Source organism: Cyanistes caeruleus, chromosome 1 (genome assembly GCF_971803275.1).
Source record: "Cyanistes caeruleus chromosome 1, bCyaCae1.hap1.1, whole genome shotgun sequence".
NCBI lineage: Eukaryota > Metazoa > Chordata > Aves > Passeriformes > Paridae > Cyanistes > Cyanistes caeruleus.
This window is the reverse complement of record NC_141701.1, coordinates 59,606,662-59,629,952: the sequence shown is the minus strand read 5'-3', so window position 1 is coordinate 59,629,952 and position 23,291 is coordinate 59,606,662. Positions and strand designations below refer to the sequence as shown.

Genomic DNA, 23,291 nt, shown 5'->3' with positions numbered 1-23,291 from the left:
TAGTCACACCTAGCAAGGAAACAAAACAAGAGAGACAACTTAAGGGCTGGTTACTACATCCAGTTCCCTCCTGTAGTGTGCTTAGCAATTGCACACATCCTTTCATTGCCATCGTGCATGATACATGAGTGCAAGGGCAGGAAGCACTCTTTTGACAGTGATATAATGAAGAACTCAAATATAATGGATATTGTTCAGTTTCAACATTTTAGTGGTGCAGCTTAACCAATGCACCTACAATGAAACTACAAGGGACAGTAAAACATCAGAAACCCAGAGGAAAGGGGATAGAACCAGAAGCATCTCACCTGGCGAATGTTACTCTGTGTGTTTTTAGTGGTCACTATCCTCAGAGGCACAAATGAGTGATTTAGACAAGCCTATATGGTGTCCTGTCAAAGGGAGACTGCATTTCAGCAGTTTCTCTCTCTGGAAAGGGAAATGACTGCAGCTGTATAGTCACAGTACAGCTGTCAAGAATTGCACAATTCCCCCAGCAAAGATAGAAGTCCAACCTGTGCAATGGTCTATAAAAACCACAAAGATTCTCCTTGATTTCTGTGAAATTAAGGAACAGCTCTTGGCAGAATCAGCAGTATCATAAATAGGCAGATGGCTCAGTAAGTAGCAGAGAGGGAGTATTGCTGTACTCCTTTCCTAATTTAGTATGAAAAGAGGGGTTTTGTACATAGTACAAGTACATTTAGGTACTTGTACATAGACCCTCCTGCATTCTCTGAACTGAAAGAAATATGCTCAGCCTCTTGATTTACACTTCTACTATGTAGAATTATTTTGTGCAGCTGCTCTCTAAAGCTCAGCATACCTCCTTTTAAACTGAGCTAAGAATGTCATGTTAATGACATTCAGAAGGGAAGCCACAGGGCACCTCTCCACTAGCATCAGCCCTAACAGTGTACAAATCTAAAGGGTTCAAAAATCATTCAGCTAATGCAGTTAGAAAACAAAGCAATCAAGGAAGTTTTAAAGATCTTACATGCCTAATAATTTGAAATCATATCCTGTTCATAGACTGATATTAGAGGAAGTTAAATAAAGTTAATTAGCAGGTATTTTGGCATTCTGCTCAGTTTAATTCTATTGCTACATCCTGCAATATCAGAATATCCAGAGGCTAGTAATGAAAAAGATTTGGAAAATTCTGTCTTGACTTAGTGGCTGTCATGGGCAATTTTTCTTACACCATTGCTATTCAATGTAATTTCAGGTACTTTTACAAGTACCTGTAACTAAAATTACCTGTACAGGTAATTTTGCAAGTTACCTGACAAGACTTCGCTGTCAGAGATGCAAGTGGTCACTTAGCCACACTGCTAAAGGGAGGAAATTGGAGGAACCATTTTTTTACTATTTGATTACTTAGAGGAAACAACAATAAAGCCACAGCCTTCAAGGGGTATTCTGTTACCTGACTCACCTCAGCCTCTTAAACTGAGGAGGAAGAGGTGCTTTCAATAACACAATACCCATCAGGAGATGGCCAGGAGCTGTGCCACCAGGCAGAAATACTGGCTTATCAAGCCAAGGGGGTAACTTCTCAGGAAAAATGGAGAGATTACAGTGTGTGCACCATACATATACAGTCCCTGGAGCAGATAGTGTGTCTAATAAAAAGAGGTATGACAACTATAAATCCAAATTTTTTGAAAATGAAATCTCTCTTTTGGGTACTTCCTAGAAGCCTGGTGCTAGACTCCTGAATGAGTTCACAGCAGCCTAAGCAAGCAGACTCACATGTTAAAAAGCCTGAAGCACCAGATATGTTTGGTGCACATGGTTCATCCATGTTTCAGCTTTGCAGAGACAACAGAAGCAAATGGTGTAGAGTTGTGCTTTCATCAAGCATCTAAATTTATGCAGTGGGACAACTCTGCCAGAGAGCAGGTCCCCACAGCCACATGGGCTCTCACAAAATCCCTCTCTCTAACTTCCCACTACAGCAGGCCAGAGAGCAGGAATCAGTCATTCTGTGCCAGCTGCAAACAGCAGTTTCTGGACAAGTCCTTCACTCACATGTTCTGTGTAAAGCCAAGTTACAATTCCTTAAGCTCCCTCTATAACCTGCTCGATCAAGACCTATGCTATTTACTGGGGATAGGTGGATAGCAACATGATTTTATGTCTCAGCCAAAACAAATCCAATTTGCTTTGGCTGGTAGGACAATCTCTTCCACATGATCAGCTACTGGGACAGTAGTCTTCCCCTCACTCAGTGTTATTCCTTCTCCTAATCCAACTTTCTTCCATCTTTCACTTGCCCAGTCACTCACAGGATGCACAATGAATGCCAAAATACCCTGCAGAAGAACAAACTAATGGAAACATCCCTGACTGGCAATGCAGTTTCATTCCCTGATAACATTGCATTCAATTCCAAATCTAGGATCCAGTAGAACAAATGATTTTTTGCAGGATGAAGCATCCAGCACAGGAAATATTACACCAGCTCCAGATGCCAACTCCATCAGCCTGACTTCTTCACTAATACCACATTTCAAGGTCAACCATGCATCTGACACCTTCATGGGCTCCAGTGGAGCTGCATTTCTTGTTCCAAGGTAATACCCCTTCCTCTGTACTTTCCATTATTTTGCTGTGTGTTGGAAGAGCCTTCTGCACTGGAGGAAGTGAACTCTGTTCCTGCCAGAGCTTCAGAAATCTCACTTAAAAACTTTCTTTGTCATTCTGTGTTAATAAATGTTGATGTGCAATGGCAACATGGCACGGTGGAGGCAATGTGTGATTCTGGAGATAACTGGTACGATTTGCTTTCATATGCTTGTGTGTATAAATGTATATATATGCATGTATATGTATTTTTCTACTGTTTATATGTGTCATAGACTTCTTATGCCTTTGGGCCTCTGTGTAGGAGCTTTCACTGAGGATTTTTCTGACTATCCCCAAGCTTGTAGAATTCAGGCCTGTGGGACTTAGGACTGATGAGGGAGAAAAATCACAATCTGATCTTTTACAAGGAAATAGCCCTCTTTTCTCCTGTGTTTCAAAGCATTGCAACTAATTTTTTTTTTTGATCTGGTTAATATTATCTTATGATACTATTATTATAATATTACATGATGAGTGACCCATATTTGTCTTATTTTCTATAATGGTGTTCTCACAACCCTCCACTATTTGCACACATATGCATGAATCTATGCAGAATTTTATAAAATCTGGTAAAAAGCACTGGCACCACTACCATGGAAAATGAAATCTTCATTGTCAAAGGGTTCAGCTTTAAACTTTTCTTTAGCAAGTAGAAGTACTGATAGATCTCACATTCATTTCTGGATTTTAATTCTTGTACTACATGCCTTTTGAGTGATGTACTGTCCTTTTGAGGATAAGCATATTTTGAGGGCTGTGGTATGTTTTTTTAAAGTAAATATTACACAGTACAGTCACTGGATCTGTATAATATTACCAGAAACATCTGCAGATCTTCAACTCCCTCTAATCTTATTATTTTCCTGACAGCTATAAACTGATGCTTCAAAATGTAACATTTACTATGAGCAAAAATGTTTCTTCTCACCAAATAGAATTCCTCTGCCAGAGAAATAGTCCAGTGACAACAGCAGTAGGGTAGGGTTTGTGATGGTGCTGTGTTCAAGAGGAAATAGAGAATATTTATAATTCTTGTTAAAGTTTCAAAGTCTCATCCCTCTAATGTGACCTTTCAGATACTAATGGGTTTTTTCCTAAAAGTCATCAACGGTTTGTGTCACCTGACTGAAACCTCACAGTCTCATTGTTTCCTTTGCAGTTGATTCAGAAGTCAGAATGCAGGGAAAAGGAACAGGGAAAACGAATGCAGGGAAAGAACCCAAGTAAGGGAAACACACTATTGTAACTATTTGAAATCAATTTAATGTTTAGGTGTTAGACTGGCAACGTTTGTTCTTGTTAGAATACTTGGACTTGCAATATTCTAACAACTAAAGAGCAGCTGCAAATGCTGTGGGATAGCATCTAATCAGTGTAGGTTTGCATGCTCACACATGGTCTGGAATGGCTCTTAAAGACTTCAGCCAGTTTTAAGAGCTGGTAATTGTCTAATGAGAAAGAACAGCTTGGATAAGTACTACCCACTGGTGAGATTAAGTTTGCATACTTATTCACCATAGATAACCTAAAATTCTCATCCTTTCTGTTATGCAGTTACCTAACATGACTTGTGCTGTGTTTATGTTTTCTGACAATCCCTTTTCCTTGCCTAACTTTGATCTGAAGTGACATTTAGTTTCCAACATGATGCAGTGAGATGAGTAGCACCTGGCTCATAAAGCTGTTGGCAAACAGAGATTAAAGGAGGTTGCACTGCTTCATGGCAAGCCTGTACTTTGAAATGTTCCTATCCGGTCCCAGAGCAAGAAGTTTTAAAGCATTGCATGCCATGCACAAGACTGCTGAACAATCAGGTTGTTTCAGTCTAGTGAAAATGTATACTTCACATTTATGGTACTGGTGGAAGAATGAAGTTTGTATATGGGTCTGTAACTTTCCAGAATATGCTAATTCACTGCTCTTAAATAAAATGTACAAATCCAGGTCTTCTTGTTGTGCCAACATCTCTGGTTAATGTTTCAGTCTTATACTGTTCATCCAGATTCCTACTTCTCAGTACACAGGCATCGTCTTCTGAGTGATTTAATAACAGCTGGTAAGCTGGACCTTTTGCAACCTACATCACTTTCAGAAATTTGAATAAGAATAGATTTCATTTCTAGCTTGATTTATTCAGTTGGGTTTACCATTACAATATTTGTTAATTCAAGGTTGGTTTAATTGAAACTATGGAGAAATACTGTCATTTCATTAAAACTTTATCCATTGAAGTCAAGCTTCTAGAAAGACCTTCCCGAGGTTTTAACTTGTTTTACATGCTGGGACTAATGCTTGAGGCTGAATTGTATGCAGTAGGTAAAAAAAAAAAAGATGGTTACACTACTTCTTTTCAGTCTTAGTCTCAAAAATTAGTCTTTCATTCACAGTGAGACAGATGTAGTTAAATGAGAAGCTCTGTCAAAGTTAGGCAAGAAATTAATTGGACTGGAATTTGGAAGTTTGTTGACGAACATTTAAAAATAATGCAGGTTGGGCGTTCAGCAGATCAAAGGAGAACTGAAGTAGGGAAAAACTGCTGAGTTTTAAAAGCCAGTTTCACAGTAAGTACTTCAAGTTCCCTGTAAGCAATTCAAATGTTCTGAAGTTCAGGAGCACAGCTGCAACCACCCTCTGTAATATAAAGAAATGTATTTTCTCTCCCCCTAAGAAGGTTATCATTAAATCCTATAAACAATCCTTTATGTGCAAAATGAATGCTGACCAAGCCATGGATCAGCAAAATTATAAGGAAAGAATAATTTTCCTCAGCTAAAAGAAAGAGAATTTCAGAGATTTGTGCTTTAAACGTGAAAGAATTTTTTCTACACTCAATTGGAAATTGAACAACATGTATGGAAATCAAAATTTTTTCTTCTTTTCTTTTTTACTAGCTTTTTTGATCTGTTTATTGGAAACCATATGCTTTTCTAGCAGATATAAAAGCTAAAACTTAAAAATGTGAGAAGCAGATACAATAAACCAGTGAAGCAGTTTCAACATGCTTCAGTTACTGATTTAAATTATATTTATATGCTGTGCTAGTGGCATAATAAGATTACTGGAAGAAGATGTTGGTTGATTCAAAATGATAGACTGTACCAGGCCTGGCTGTTTGATTAGATTCAATCTACAAGTCCCAGTTTGCATATTCACACCCATTCTTCCAGTGTAGAAAGGTCTTTCTCCTAAACTTACAGGCTGCCAGCTGCATTTGGTAAACATGAAATAGTGCAGTACTTGTTACAAAATGTGAAAGTTCTACTTTTAGGCAACATCATTTGAACTGCTTGTGTTAGACTCCTCTGAATTTTGACACAAGTAAAAATTCATCTGGTGAACAAAAAGGTCTCTCCTCTTGCCTAATGAAGTGAATTGTATTGGTTTGATTTTGTATTGTGTTACATTTAAAGAACCAAAAATGTTTCAGATTTTGTGTTGTAGAGTGATTGCATCTTGTCAACTGCTCCTTTTGTCACAATATGAGATCCACATAAACACCAATTCCCAGAATAAGTTGTTATGAGGTAAAATAAATAGTAAATAATAAAATATCTAACTAAATGTCTTGCAGAAGAACTGTTTATTTAAATTTAAGTTCTATACAAGAGAGCTGCTTAAATCTTAATGCAGTAAAACCATGTATGAAAACAAATAGTATGTTTGTATCTCGAAACTTATTAATTTTATGTGAGAAAAATGAGAAAGACAATTCTAAGTCCATCCTCCTTTGTGCTGCAGCAGCACACATACATGCTAATAATCAAATGACAGTGGAAGTTTCCAAAATGCAAAGAGAGAAGGCCTGCAACATGTCCTTTTAGGCTTGTTGACAATGTTTACTGTAATTATTTCTCACTTTTAGGAAAGCAAGGCAATCAGGCTAGAAATTTCCATTCCTTGATTTTGTAACAGTTTTTTTTCAGAGGGCTTGAGTAAGATCATTTTTGCATAGACTGGAAAAATTAAAATGTGGAGCTTTCTGAATAATGTTAACACATAAAGCCAGAAAACGAAAAAGCTCTGTGAGGATAATCTCCAATCATATCTGCCCTGAAGTACAGCACAATGAAGGCACTGCACCTTACTCTGTGGGCTGAGTGACAGAAAAAGCAGTAGTGACCTCAGAATTTTTGCGGGAAGCTAATACCCGTGGCCATGAAAGGCTCTTGTAGCTGTCACTGTCATTCTTGCAATTTTGGAGGAAGATTGTACCAATCTTGACTGCTTTTCTTGTGGGCACACAGTGTGCTAGTTACATAGCATGATAGTTTATGTAATCACACTGTGTTTGTTCACTGAAGTGTAGTTTTGCTAAGTGAGACTGTTAAATGCTATGGGCTACGTTGAATTCAGTCACTCTGTACCACAAGCACAAACTAAGCCAAAGAGACCTTGGCTTTTTTGCATTCAAAATGTGACATTGCAGCATTAGATACTTTGAAAACAAGCTGTAGACAATTCAGGCTGGGTACACAAATGAATAGAAACATCTCTCTTTAGTTTCTGACTGTATTCTCCTCTTCAAGTATCAAGTGAGCTGTGAAACATCCTAGTGCTGTGCTCACAAGCAGCATAAAGGATCATAAGAAAATAGAGCTCTGTCTTTAGAAGACTGTTTCTGTAGTTTAGTGTAAATGTGATAAATAAGGCAGAATAATGCATTACCTGAACCTTGTGGGGAAAATCATCACCAAAATACTGAATTGCTGTCTATCTGCAGAGCACTGCCCAGCTGTGTGCTGAATGGGGCAGGGGCACCACTGGAAAATGTCACTCAGTTATGTGGTTGGACAGTGATGACCCCTATGTTTGCATTTCTTAACTTCAGAAATCTTGACTTAATATGTTTTCTGTCTGTGGTGGGCTTGTTTTGTAAGTATGATGTAGTCAAGGACCATCAAAGTTTTGTAATGTGGTAAACAACGATCAAGAGAGTTTGTATTTCCTTGACTAGTGGTCATAAAAGAATGACAGAAAAGATGGAGAAAGCCTCATAAACTCTACAGCAAAAATGTAATAACTTTTCAGCTTTATATAATTATTCCAATTTTAAAAATGTTTTCCTTGTTTCTGTCAACATTTCTTCAGACTCTGCTTCCTATCCTGTGCTGTCATCTACATTTCAGCACAGAAACTGCTGAAAAAAAGGATGAGAGCAACTATTTCAAAATCCCTTCTATATTTAGATATTGTAATAAAAATACAATGCCTTCAGCATTCAGAAAGTGATTCACAACATCAAAACTCTAGTTTTTACTATATAAAATGAGCTCAAAAGTGAGCCAAAACTTCACAAATAACAAAAGTAAAATAATGAAAGTTAAAAGTCTGTTAAAAAAATTGTACTGTACCAGCATTTAATAGCATTTTAGCATTTTGATGTTTTTCATTCTAAAAATGCCTTTTTTTTCCCTTCAAATTCTGTGCTAAAATATTGCATAAATTCCTGGCCATATAATTGCGTGTCTGCAATAAAATAGCTATGAATCAAATTCAATATGAAGTGTTAGGTTATAGGTTATTACCTTTAGACACGAAAAAATATATATACAAAAAAATGTTATCTGTAGTGACTGGATTCTGAATTTTTATTTTCTCTTCCAATTTAGAAATGGCTGTGAGTACTGCTTTCAGGGTTGAACTGTTAGCTGAATTCTGTATGTAAATCAAATCTATGTAAAACAATTCTGTAAAATTACTAAGATCCTGAAAAAATTCAGTAATTTCTCCCTAATTTATACTTGGTTTCAAGCCATTTCACAATTTAAATTTTAACACTATACTTTACAATTCAAATGCAATAGCAATAACACTTCTGAGCCTCACATAGATCAAAACTAAAAATCTTTGACAGCCAACCTGACAACATCATAAATGTAAGCCATCTAATTGTAGGCAATATAAATTAATACTGTAAGTTAAGTAGATAAATTCAATGCAAAGATAAGGGACAAAGTGTAGAGTTGCATAAATATTCAATTAGTTGAAATTGTTTAAAGCTAATAAATAATTGCCTAGCTTTGGACAAACATGTACAATAGCTGCAAAAAATCATCATCTAACATGTATTTAAACTATTCTGCAGGTCTAATGTAAATGCATGAGCATCAGTGCAAGATAGAGAATTTAGGAGGTAGAGAGCTTAATAATACCTGCATAGTATTAGTATATATATTATTAAACCTGAGAGTTTAATAATACCTGCCAGTTTATTTTTTTCAGGAAGGACAGTACCTACACCAGCATTATGTTCAGGTGCACTTTTCAGGAGAGCAAGAGCATAATAGCATTTAAATGTTTTGCAGAACTGGTGTCTCATTTGTGATCATGTGCCACCAAATACCACAGAACTGCTTAAACCAGTGGAGAAAGGGTTCAGCAGGTGTCAGATGGAAAACCACGTCCAGGAAAGGCACTAGGTGGCACAGAGGTGTTTATTTAGGGCAGTGCAGAGAGTGGTAGGAGACCTCAGAGGCTTAATAAAGCAGCAGGGCTTAGCAGCAAGGTAAACTAATGCTTTTTATGCAATTTGCTACTGCAGACATTTAAAATTGTGATTCTGCTGTAGCAGAAGAATATCGACCATCACTTTTACCTTGAAAGGGTTAGGATTATATGAAATAAATTTACTGCCTTGACAGACCACAGGGACTCGTGAATTTCCACTTGTATTTCTCTTTCTTTCTGCTCAGATTTTCCTTTCCAACTTTTTACAGGAATTACATGAACCTTTTGGAGTTATATCTGCTAATGGAGCACAGATGCCTAGGAGAAAACCTACAGTCTCCCTAAGGTGTAACTGTGACACAAAACAGTTGCTAAAGATTATTGTAGCAAAATGTTATTGTCTTCAAAATTCATTCCTAAATCAGCTGTTGGGGGAAAGGCCAGCATGTCTCCAGGCTCTTCTCTCCAGAAGTTCCACCTTTTTGCTATGGGTTTCTTAGTTTCCTGCTCTGGGAAAAAGACTGACATTAAGGATAATGAATGTACTGACTCACACTTCTGTTAACTATTAAGTCATATTCAAGATTCTCCCTTTGTGTGGGCAGAGGAAGTTGGGCCTCATTAAGAGTTCAGAAGGAAAGATTAACATACTAATTAATGCACTAGAAAATGACAGCCAAGATCTCTGGATCTGATTTCAGGCTGTGTTCTAGCTGCAATAACTCAAGACACTTCTAGATTTTGTCAGAATTTTTTCCATTAGAAGATTTTTCATACTCTCAAATTTAAGTAGGATTTCAATACTAATAGTGTTAGATATCAACACTGATAGTCTCTGTTCCTTCTGAGAGACACAGCTTGTATCTCATCATCACTACATATCGTTGTCATGGCTTTAGTTAACTCAGTGCAAAATCGAAGATGAAACCCAGACAGAATCACCCCCCGTATTGAAGTTCTGTAGACAAAGTAGTGAAAATTAGATTTATTCATTTTATAGTTACTAGCTTGGTTTGGGAAAAACTCATCAAATTTTATGGTGCTCCTTCTCTCAGAAAGTAAATAGAAAAGGCAATTTTATATCTCTGTTGCTAGACTAAAGCGCTTCTTTTATTGCTTATTTTCAAAACTTCAAAAACTTGTATGAACAAAGATGCTGCTTTCTGAACTGTGAAATTTCCTCAGAGATGATAAATATTGGGTGTATGGAGGATTGGATTTGTATTTTGCTCTTAGCAAAGGGTTGTTTACACAGGCAGCAAGGAAACAAGAAGTCACATGGCCATTAAGAACTACTATGTCAGGTATCTGTCAGTGTCCCAAGAAGACTTCCATCAAAATGAGCTGCCCCTCCTATTTGTAAAAATTTGTATTGTATTTCAAAAATATTTGCATCTCTCACTAGAATATTTGGAGATGGGTAATAGAAAATAGAATAAAATAGAAGTGACGGTAATTGTTTCAGCATATTCTGAAATTCTAAGCATATTTACTAGTATTTATTGTACATTATATCACTTTGAGGGTGTCAAATTAAAGCTGTGAGCTAAAGGAGCTAACAAAGGAATTAGAAGCTGACGAGAGACTTCATTTTATTCAGACATTTGTTCATTCAGCTTTTGTTAAGTGCCACTGACTGCTCACTCTTCCCCAAGCTTTCTATTTCCATTTTTCTGCAGTTGTTAAATACTATTTAAATGCATAGGGTTTACCTTTTTGGCTTGATAATGAATGGAGTCCACAGAAAATAAGTGCAGTTGCCTTTCACTTGGTTTTGTTCCTTTGCTTTTATCATCCATTTCTTGCCTTTCTATGATATCTTTAGATCATAACTTCTTCCAGGTGAAAGCATTATATTTTTCCATGCATTCACTCGGTTCATTTTCCCTAGGTACACTTTAGAATCATAGGATTAAGGTTGGAGAAGACCTCCAGGATCAAGTCTAACCTTTGACAGAACACCACCATTCCATATTGCAAAGTGCCACAATTTTAATGTATTTTAAAATTTAAATGTATTTTAATTGCTAATAATCGAATTTTCACCTGTAGACTTAACTTGTTTGCAAAATCCTCAGCTGAACATTTTTTAAGACTTTTTCCCCATTTCCCCATACATTTTTTTTCACCTTAGAGAATAACTGCTCAAATTGCTGCTTATGCTTTGAGACCATTGACAGTCTGCTATGCCTGTTTCTAAAATTCAATCTCATGTTTAATGATTCTCATTGGAAAAGAAATAATTGCTTAGACCCAGTAATTTTAAATGTACTTTGGCAAGAGTTGCTTATGACACAGTTATTCCTATTCTGTTCTCTTACTGTTCATCTCTGAGTGACTGCAAATCCCAGCAAGACACATGTAATTAATGAGTACGCTTGGTTAACGAATAAACATTAGAGAAAGAATGAAACGTCCTCCGGCAAGTGTCACTCCTGTATCCAAGGAAAGGATAGCTGACAGGCCTGGATAGTGTTCCCTTTAACACTATTTAATTCTTTGCATTTGGAAGGGATTTTACTTTTCTTTGGGGCAAGAGGGGCAGAATGTTTCATGCTCTGGTGTAGTTATTTACAGGGTCCTTCCTTCACCTACTGTCCATTACAGTCAGTGTTTTCTCCCCACCCTTCCCATTCAACGTTTCAGAGTATCACAAGCGAGTAAGGTCCTTGGTGTAGAAAATGGACACAAATAAACTAACAGGCCGAATTGCTGTGGATATATTTCAGATGGGACACATTTGGCTTCACAATGACCCATTTTCTGTGTCTAAGCTGGACCAAGAGACTCAAAAAATGCACACCTATCCCTCTGCCCAGCAAGAACAGCTTGACTTCTCATTCTCTTTTTCCTGGGCCAGACAGGAATAGCCAAGGTGCCAGCATGTCATGGCATTGGCCCGTGACATTGGTGTTAAAAACAAATATATTGCTCCAACTTGTTCTGCACCAGGAGGAAAACGCTGTGGGTGTACATAAGACCAAGAAGTTGCATTTCTGGAGATGTTCAATTAAAGGAAAACCCTAGTGACGAGATGGGAGAGTGTGCTGCTATCTGCCAGTTGCAGAGCACAGAAAGGTGGGACCTGTGGTGGAATTGTATTCTCTCTTTCAACATTGCAGAAGGATCTGTTTCTGGCAGAAGCCTCCATTAAAGTGAAAGGAATGTTTTAAAACATAGGTGAATCTCCACAGGAAGAAGAGATTTGGACAACATGTAACTTTTCTTCATCCTGCTTGCTCATGCAGCAGTCCCACTGTATTACAGGCAACAGCACTGAAGTGCAGATAATTCAGACAAGGCAAGCATTCCTCACTCTGCCTGTTCTGTGCTCATTATGCATACCTTACATGGACCTTAGGCTGATTAGTGAGGTAACTTTTTGTAATTCCAACACACCACTGTTTGCTAAGATGCGCTCCTGTGCTTCACCCAAGAGTGGCGAAAGCTGGACTTGTTACCATGCATCTAAGAGTAATTCCAAAGCTGCCAGACTGGAAAGTGACTCTCACATGCCTCAAAACAACATATTGGAAAAGCTTCCTGAAGTGAAAATCTCAGAGTCCCAATTTGTTCCCAGATCTTGTCAGGAGATTTGTTTTGCTAGATTGCTTTGGCTAGATTTCTTTGGCTAGAGGTTTAGTAACCTGACACAGTTGGATGTCACCAGATGCAGCAATAGTCATATGTTAACTTTAGAAAGAAAAATGTGGAAAATGCATATCCACCTAGCAGGAAAAAAAAAAAAATCAATTTGTTTTCCTGTTGATCTGCTTTGAAGACTAAAACCAGGTATTGTATGCCAGACAGTAAAGGGTATACAATTTCTGTGGGGTAATTTTTTTTAAAAATGAAAACCTGTGACAGAAGATCTCATCTTTAATTTATTTCTTTACCTTTCCTCCCACTTTTCTAACAATAATACTGGAATTTAGAAAAGAAATTGCACCACATTTCTCAGTTAACACTCTCCACTACAGACTAGAGTTTCTCACAAAATAAGTAGGCAGGAGTGCCTTATACTGTATCTTCCAGTTCATGAAGTGTAAAGAATGGAGTGAGCTATTCCCTGTTGATGGCAGGCCCAAAGCTATTACTCCTCCAACTTTATAGATGTACAAGCCACATACCAAGACAAATATGCTTCTTGGTGAAATGCATCTTGGCCCTGTCCCTATTGCATGGCACTCAAAATCAAGTGCAGAAACAATTTTTTTGAAACCTTGTTGAATTTCATGATCTGCTTTGTTCATATGCTAGAACACTGTGTAGGCATTTCGGCCTTAGAATCTGGTGTTTCAGGTGATGTACCTTTAGCAGGTACAGGATACATCTAGGAATTGTCTTGGTTAATTTTTCTATATTTATCAAGAGTGTTTAACATTCCCTACCCACACTGAGCTGTTCAAGTTTCTTGGTACATTTTATCTAGAGTCTGCCACTGTGCCTTACTCATGGCTGGAGGCATCAACTAACACTTAGGGATTATGTAACACATGATGCTTTCTCATCCCCACAGACTGTGTCCCTCAGGGACAATCTCCTTATAGCGAGAGGGTCATCTGATCCACAGATGATTTTGTTTGTAAGCTCATTTCTGTACAGAATATTACAGATTTCAAGATCTGGGGACTGATATCACTAGGATGAAGGGAACTAGTGAGGAATGAAGAAGCAGTTTAATAAAACAAATAAAACAGATGAACGTGGGTTGTTTCATGATTTTAGTTTTTCCCCAGATAATGTCTGTGTGGGACTTTAGTTTGTGAAATTTGGGTGAGATTAACTGCAGATTTCAGATTTGTGGCCAACTTTTGCAAAACTTGATAGACAGTTAGGTCTGTTTTTTTCTTTCAGGAAGAGCCACATTTTCTGCAGCCAGTGTCACAAGTAAACTGAGTATTTAAACAAGCAATTTCATCTATCTTTCCATCCACTTATTCCTTAATTTGTCTAGTTTGTCTTCTGCACAATGGCCCTTAGTGTGTTTTTCAACTCTGCTGTTATAATTGGCAAATACAATCTTGGCGGCATCTTGCAAGAAATGCTGCAATAATAATTTAAATTTAATAAACAATATATTTGTTTGTTTTTATAAATTACTGCAGAACACAGAAATGTTAAACAAAAACCCTTTTCTTTGCATTTCTGAGCATCAGAGATCTACACTAAGGCCTTCACTTTCAGAAAGGTACAGAAAGAAAGGCAGAATAAGAGGATGGAAACAATTCCAGATTATGGACTCTCATATTACAGATAAATATGAAGTCTAAACATCAGCTAAATACATTGATTTTGCCATTTTGGTTCTGAATGAAACATCTTCTCTCTTCCTTTTACATAATCTCCTGCTTTTGAAATTCATGTCATTCCACTGTTCAAAAAGGAGAAAAGCCCCTGGGGGCTTTTAAGGGCAATGCATTGCAAAGCTTTTGGAAAGAGCTTGCTGCATTGGAAGATCATATTGTAGTTTTACTGGTTCATTAAATATTTATGCCTCATCTCCTATATAGTTTTTGCTCCAAAGTTGCAGAGCAGCTTGTAGAGCATGTGGCTTTGTTCTGTTTCCTAAAAGATTCTTTCAGCCTTTAATGCAGTGGAAACCAATAATGACACTGACATTTTCCCTGCAAGCCTCACATTTAACCATGACTTTCTCCTGATGTCTGTGGTGCAACTCTCCATCTGACTGGTGCTACTGAAATGTCATCTGTTCTGTCACCCTCTGAGTATAGGAATAGGTACTAGGGAGGCAGGGATTTGTTGAGGTAACCCATTGTTAAAACAATTTTTTTTAGGTTACCAATGGCATGCAGTTACAGTTAAATTAAATCCCATCCAACCTCAGTTACAGTAGAATGCAAATACAAGCATCCATGACCCGGGGCAGCACAGCTCCAAATTGCTGCCAAAAAAGAGATACATACACGTAGAAGTGAAAAAAACCTTTCTAGTGTATCTTAGGAAAAGCTATGGAAGACAAATCTTTCATCCTTATTAATGCAAACGCTATTTCTGTTTTTCATTTGTGGCTTGGGTCTTTCCCTCCTGTCTCACTCCTATTGCACCTGTTCAGTAACCTCCACCTAAAGTCTTTCCCATCACTAAGCTGTTTTTAGCTTCCTATGGGGAAGCACCTTCTCAGTGCATCTTCAGTTATGTTTAGATCTCTGCTTGTCCCCTTCTTATCCTTCGTTGGAATACTAGCTCTCCTTCCCTTCAGTCCTTCAAGGACATCCATATGAACCTATTCTTGTGCTCCAAAACTCATGTTAATCCATGCATATACAGCAGATAATCAGCCCATTCTTCTTAATGGGAACCAGGATTGTTTCCTCTCGTTCAATATGTATATATTGCTTGCAACAGAGCTTTGGCCAAGGCCTATATATAACTAGCTAGTAGAGAAAACCTTCCTTTGGTGAGTAAAAGTCTTTTGTTCCCCTCTTTAATGACTGCTTCCCAGGTTTCAGTGTGGGATGTAGCTTTCACTGCACTTTTATTCTATACCAATCTGTACATTGAAACCATAATTGAGATAATTACACTTAGGTGCTTGTCTGCCTCTCATTATTGGCTGAGTACTGCCTGGGCTGAAAATAAATTTTGCTGACTGATCTCCAACCTCCTACTCCAAAGCATTCAATTTAACATGTTTTTGTCTTGGGACAATAAAGTTGTAAATGTTAGTTGGTTTTTTTTTAACAATTAAAAAAGCATTTTTCTACCTAGTCAGTAGCATCTCAGAACTGAAGCTAGAACTAGTCACTGTGTGATCACTGAGTATATGTGCTTATTGACCTTCAAAACACCACTGATATTCAACTTAAAACACATGACTGAATCCCACTGGAGTTGCTGTAAGCATGTGCCTGAGTGTCTTTTATGAGCAAAGATGGGCAGAAATCTTGTAGATCTTCCAGACCTTGTGTCTTTTTTCTATCCTCCAAAAATTAAAATCCTTATGGCTGCTTCATTCCTGAAAGAGCTAGAGAGCTCCAGAAGATTCTGTCTTGTAGATAGTATTTGTTTGTCTGGGAATGTTAAGTCCTCTACCTGAAGCATAATTCCTAGAAGGATTAAGCTCCTGACCGTGGCTGAATGAAAATTTTGATTTTATCCTGTCACTGCCAAACTCACTGTACATGCATGATCCTTTCCAGTAATGAAGAGAGAGGTGTGGTCAGTGGCTGGGCTTGTTAATTGAACTCTGTGCCAGGGCTATGACAAGGCTTGAAGAGCCCTCTTCACTTTTTTAGGATCCTGAAAAGTCTCCATCTAATAAAAGTGCTACTTCAAAAGTGAGTAGTTTCACCTCAGGCTTCTTGGCTCCTTGGGATATTTTCCCAAAAAACTTGATGGGAAGCTTCAACCAATAATTTCTTTGTCTTCATGGTAGAGAAATATGGAAAAATTAATGTGTTGGTTTTTAACTTACTTGAATGCATTTAGAGAGCATTGGCAATATTTACACAATTCTACTGTTATCTTTTCATGTTATTCTGCACAGAGATCAAATTTAGCAATTTCATTAATCTGGAGGGGAGAAAACAGTTTCATAACAGATAAAACTGATATTCTGCATCAATATAGCTAATGGGCTCATCAGGTGCTAATAGTTATGCATTAACTTTGTATGAGGTGTCATGATTATTACATTTTCCTTTCCCAAATCACTTGCATTTATTTCATTATTACAGCCTTTTTCCCTTTGATTAACCGTAGGAAAAATTAAGGAAAATAGCTGGGGTTTTTTCTCAATGAAACTAATTTTTCAAGAGCAAAAAGCAAATTACATATTTTGTTAAATAAAAAAAAAAAGGCCAGAATAAATAGATCATCTCTAAATCCTTTCCAACCCAAACAATTCCATGATTCTGTGATCCTATGATAAATCAAAGCCTGTTTGCCCCAGAGAAGTGTAACATCCACTATTTTTACCTCTTTTCACAGTGTTTCAATCTGAAGCCTTTTATGACAAGTGAAAAGTTAATTATCAATGTAAGCAGAAGCTAGACACTGAACTGGGTCACAACAGCTGGGAACTTAACTCCCAGCCTTCAAATGGAAAGGCTGTGACAGTTTCTTTGGAAAAAAGACAGGTGGCAGCACATCTATATTATATATTTTCTAAAGACAATGACACTTTTACAGACCTTATAGCACAGCACCTCCCTTGAGCAGTACTCCACCATGTGTTAAAGGCTCCTGGTAAAACAGGTCACTGTTCAAAAGGCAAATTCACCCACTCTGACACTTCATACAGTAAAAAACTTTGCAACTAATGTCACTGTTTTTTAAAAGTAGTCCTTGTAAAAAAAAGTATGTACTTCATCCCACATTAAGAATTTGCAAGATCTAACCCTAAAGTGAGATTTCTTTTCCCAATACAGCTATGTAATGATGGTGCACTCTATCACTATTCTCAAAATTACTGGATAAAGCAGAATTATTTATTTACTTTGTGATGCAATATTCAAGACATGGATACAGAGACAGAGAAATTGACAACACAAAAATAATTTCCTTTTAAATACATTCCTGTGCTGGTTTTGCATTAATTGACATTTGGTGAGGAGGGAAATTTCAGGAAGTTTGCTCAAATTGGCAAATCTAAACCACTACAATTCCTTTGGAAGGGAAATAACAGAGAATGTGACATTGATAAGTAACAACGTATTATTGAAGAAACAGACTTGATTTATATGCAGTGCTGAGTGACAGACCTGTGGAGCATCCATAAATGCAAGGTTATGCTTGAGATATTTTATTTTATTTTAACCTAAATATTCCACTTAAACTGCAGCCTTATGACAGAAGTCATAATTAAAATACTCTCCTCTCTACTTAATAAAATTAATTCCGGGGGGTGGTGGAGTTATCTTCTATCACCCTGAATTAAATCTCTGACAGCAAGCTAGATTCCACATATCACAGGAAATTCAGTTCCTCTCCCTGAAGAGCTTAGAGTCTGATTAAGCTGACATTAAAGTCGATGTAGATCTGCCGGTTAAGTTAAGGGAAAGGGACTGATTGCATCGGCCCAGATTTGGAGTTAAGGATTGCAGACACATTCTGCTTTGAATAGGCAGCTTCAGTGATTGTAAGTGCAAGATGACATTCAGCAAGCTGTTCTTTGCAAGTGGAACACCCATTGAAAGCACTTTTTCCTCCCCACTCAAAAGATGCTTTCCACTGAATAAATGGGATGATTTTCAGTGCCACTCCCAGCATTCAGCACAAGCAGAGCAAAACACAAGATTTCGTGAGGCAGGAGAGACTGCTCAGCTTGTTCAGCCTTCAGGATCAGCAAGAGGCCTGATGCTGAAAGGGAACCTTTAACTTTGGGAGTTTAGTTCCATCAAAGCAATCCTAATTTTAGAAATGCAACACTTCTTACGCATATTGACGGGTTTTGAAGACATGCATGAGACTTGAAAACAGCGATTTAAGTAACTTCTTTCCTATTTGATGAGAAAAGCAGGAGCTAATTAATAGTCATGAACTAAACATGTTTGGTCATTGTAAAGACACATATTCTCCCCTGTCTCTCTGCAAATCAGATTGTACTGGGGCCCTTAGTTTGTGCCAAACCAGCAGGAGGTAGGAATTGTCATTAGAAAATAGGTAATACAGACTCTGCAAATATTGTCGTGAACTGCAGATACACAGCATGAGAATCTGATGTAGCCAAATGGAAAAAAAACCCGAACAACCCACCTGACCCCACAGTATAATAAGAGTGTTTTAGCTGCAATAATGTTTATTAATGTCAGGGTGAAGCTGAGGCCTTTTCACGCCAAGCAGCAGAAGATGGTGGTTGTTACAAGGACCTTGAATAATGGGCAAGGCAGCAGATGGACACAGGCAGATGGGAAGCAGCATAACAAGGCAAATACGGTCGGTCAGCTTGCCTGGCACTTGTCACTGTCCACTGAAAGCTTAACTGCTGTCATGCTGAGGTTTTCATTTGGGCAGAGGGTGGGTACATTTTGTTTGCTGTGGGTTTTTTAACATGTGCATTATTACAATTGAAGGTATTAAAGCAAGTGGAGGGAGGATAAAGACAGAGCTCTGCAGATGCTTACGGGGAAAATCGAGGGCGCAGATAATCTCACAGTGTTCTACCTTCCCCTGTAAAGATTTGTGCCAGTTTTAGTGGGTTTTATGTACTCAGTAACAAAATAATTGTCTTCAGAGCTTTTCACTTCTTACGTTCAGTCTACCTTCATTTTGGTGAAGTTCAGCTCTCTGAGAGTTTTATTGCATGGGATTTTGGTAATGGGGATGAACGGTTCATTACTTGTAAAACTAAATGTTGTTATGTGAAGTGCTATTCAATTTAAGACCTTTAGTATTAAATATATACCTGATTTAACAATGATTGATGGGCTATTACTGTCACGAAAATCACATTTTCCCTTAGAAGTCTTTCTCCAGTAGGACTCTTTAATATTCTTCCCTCTGTCATGTCCTTTTTGAATACACTGTTTTCTTGTGCTGTGAGATGCTGACACTTGGTGGAAAAATTATACACCAGCTACATTATTAATAAAAAACCACAACTGTCTTCTGCTATTATGGACACACACAGCAGCACATCATGCAACACAGGCTAATTTACAGAAATGCTTTTACAAAACTTATCTTTGAACAAAATTAATGTGAATTTCCAAGTATAGTGAATTAAATATTTTTTCTTACCATCTTAAAATTGCTGTTTAAATATTATTTTAGGAGTTCATTGTTAAATTTATGGATTTGAATATTGTTTAAAGTGAATCTAGAAAAATACTCTCTGTTTTATTAACTTCTAAGCACTTTTTGAATTTTTTTCAGGTTTTCAATGGGCTTGATTGAAAATTCTGGAAGAAAAACCTAGCCAGGGCCTACAATTACTCTTGTAACAAACACCAAGTTTAATGAAAGAGATGCAATGGCTTATGACACAAGAAAGAAAGCTTGCACATGGTTGAAAACAACATATGTACAGTTTGCATAATAAGTATACCTAAAACAGAGCTATTTTCAGAGAAAGACTTCCTTGGGTTAAAGCTGAACCACAGATAAGCCCAGTCTACAAAAAAACTCCTCACACTGGCATTTTTTACTGGGATAGTTTTAGCCACTGGCAGCAGTTCAGCTCTGATAAGTTTCTCCAACAGTTTACACCTATCACTATATAACTACAATTTATAACCGTAAAGGTTTGCCTTCACAGGTTTATTCATTTCTAAAGACTTTTACAGGTTCACAGGATTCAATGTTCTGAGCTGAAACTTTATTATTTGACTATTATAATGAAATTATTAAAATATACTCAAATTTATGAGTACACTCACTTTAATTCCAAACTCATTTGCTCATTGAATTTGGATGTTTCCCAATGAAGGTGCTGACAGTAAGTTTAAAAAGCATTCACAAAAACATCTGTTGGGCTTTGTTTCTTCTTGGAAATTCAACTTCATGCAGATAATTAACTAGCTTTTTTTTCCCCCCTGCTTTCAATTTTAAGTATTTTTTTCCCTTGAAATGTCATGTTTCCAGTTTACATCATTTCTCTTGGTGATGCATCAGATTCCAATCTTTCCACAGCTGTGTAAGCTGTACAACAATGGAGTATAATTCACACTTTCTTTAGTTTAGAAAAAGGGGCATTCTTCTTAAGCATTGAACACTGGATGTGTCATCCCACTAACCAAAAATTGTACAAAGTCAGTTATTTATGCAATATTTAAGAAGATATGTTTTTCCCTTTAATCTTGTTGTTACCTCTCTGCTTAGTGGCATCATTAACATGCCCCAACAAACATTCTTGTTTCAGCGGGAGGAGAAGTAGCATAGCTGAACACAGTATTTTGATTACCAGTTTTACTAATACTAATTAATTAAAATTCAGTTCTACTCAGAAAAATAAAAAAAGACAGAGAGAAGACACTGAATCTGACAAATAGCTCTTTCAGCTACCATCACTGAGTCCCTACAACTGGACTTGCACAAGAAATTGAACACAAAAATTTCTTCCCAATATTTAATTTTATGGAAAGCTTTGCCAACTATTTGGGGCACTTGATGTTGCCTCCACAAAACTGCCACAGCTGCAAATAACATCAGTTGTGGTCTGGCACCACGGTGGCATTCCTTAACCCAGTGAGTGCCATCACGCCCATTGCTTAGTCCTCATCAGGATATTTGGGCTACCAAGATGTGTGATTTTGGTGGCATGCATGCCATCAGCAGGGCAGATGACAGATCTTGAGAGCTACAGAGGCACGGAGGAGCAGCCCCAGGAGAGAGCACTGGCCGTACCTCACACTGCTGCAGACAGAACTTGCCCGAGGCCATCGGAGCTGGAGCTCTTTCTGGTTTTTCACCTCATGCTTTTATTTGGTGTTCACCATCTCCAAACATTTTTGCTACAAATGAATCCACCTTCTTTCTGCTCTTATCTGACCAGCTTATAATAATTTTTTATACACTGGAAGATTAACAGGTTGAGCCCTGTTAATTAGGTTAGTGTTATACTTGTAAGCCCCAGCCATTTCCTAGAGTGTTGCTGCCTACTTTCATTAGTATTAATGCTCTTTTTTTGCCCTTTCATAAAGGCACTACCTAGGAAAGATTTAAAGTTTCATTTCTTCAAGACTTTAATTTTCATCTTGTCCTATCAAATTACTTACATCCTTTCTCAGCTGGCTTCTTCCACCCACTTTATGGCCATCCTTTTTCTCTAGCTCATGTCAAAGAAGAAGGAATCTGGACAACTGGTGTGTCCCTGTCAAAAAGCATTAAAGACACAAATTTTCCTTTTCTGTACCTCCTCTTACTGCTGCCTTCTTTCATACTGCCTAGCTTTTCTTTTGAATTTCCCATTTATTAAATTGCTTTCTCTGTTAATGAAACTGAAGGTCTATACTAGTAACTAGAGCTTATCAGAAATAGAAAAAACAGGAATGTGGTAGACTGTTGCTATCACTGAGTTACCTGTTCTTTTACCTTCAAGAGAAAGCTTTAAGATTTTAAACAACTAAACACAAAGAAGAAGCATCATTTTCATTATGACAGAGATCAGAGAACCCTTTAAAATCTATGCAGTAGTGTATTTTGGGAAATGGATATATTTACCTATTTCATAACTGCATATAGTTTTTTATGAAACATTTATATCAAATACATGATTAAATACCTAATAATTACCAACAAAACAGACCACAGATCAACCTGGAATTGTTGATAGGTGGTTACCACCATCCATTGGAAGACTCAACTTTGGACACTTAAAATTTTGTCATATTTCAATTATTTAGGAAAACAGTTTATTTGGGCTATGCCCCTCCCTAAAATCTCTTATATAAAATACTTAATCTATTTCACTAGGACTATACAGAAACCTGCGTTTTTCATGTAAAAACAAGCAAGCAAACCTAGATTATGCAATGTATGTCTAAAAAATCCACATAGTTTGTTAATATTTAGAGTTTAGATCTACCACACAGATTAAAATGAATATTAGGCAGCACTGCCCTATCATACCTTACATTTGTTTTGGCCAAGAAATAGAAAATTTGGCATAGTCATTTCCAGAGTTATCTGAGGTGAAGCTCCAGACTGTGGAGGCATAAGATAACAATTACCCTGCTACCCATCTGAAACTTCCAGGATAGTTTTGAATTGTCTGAATGTTTGGGGGCTGTGGATTTTCAGAGCTGAGAATAGCTCCATAGTGACTGTAAAAAAGAAGGAAGAGTATTCAATCTACCATTGTTCAGGAACACAAGATCAGAACTTTATTGACAATGATTACTGATTATTGTATCTGTTTTGATAGATTCAGATTTCTCCAATATTCTACTTTTTCCAGTATTTTTTCACAGCCAGTCCAAATAGCAATCTTTTATTTCAGTTAATCTTTTATTTTCAGTTATTAGGTGCATATTTCTGAAGCACTTTTCTGATTAAAGTTTGATTCACCTAAACTCTAGTATTAAGCAATGCAGTGCAGCACACACAGTAAAGGAATGAAGTGCTACTGAAAACCTCTCATTTTATAATTGATTGTTTGCTTACCCCATAGCATAAGTCAATCCACACCTGACAGTCAGAAGAGATCACCAAGAACAGGCATTCTCCAGCACAAATTGGGATACTACTGTGCTAATTGTTAAAAATCCTACTGACATCCATGTTTTCTAGACCTCTTCCATTGCAGT

At 37.3% G+C, this 23,291-nt stretch overlaps 1 long non-coding RNA gene across 1 annotated transcript; it reads left to right on the top strand.

Annotated features, from left to right (window-relative positions):
• The first annotated feature begins 2,440 nt into the window (after positions 1 to 2,440).
• LOC147655531 (uncharacterized) lies at positions 2,441 to 20,102 on the top strand. Its single transcript, XR_015288501.1, has 3 exons — positions 2,441 to 2,579; positions 18,858 to 18,981; positions 19,921 to 20,102. It is a non-coding gene; the product is annotated as an uncharacterized LOC147655531 (long non-coding RNA).
• Positions 20,103 to 23,291: the final 3,189 nt, after the last annotated feature.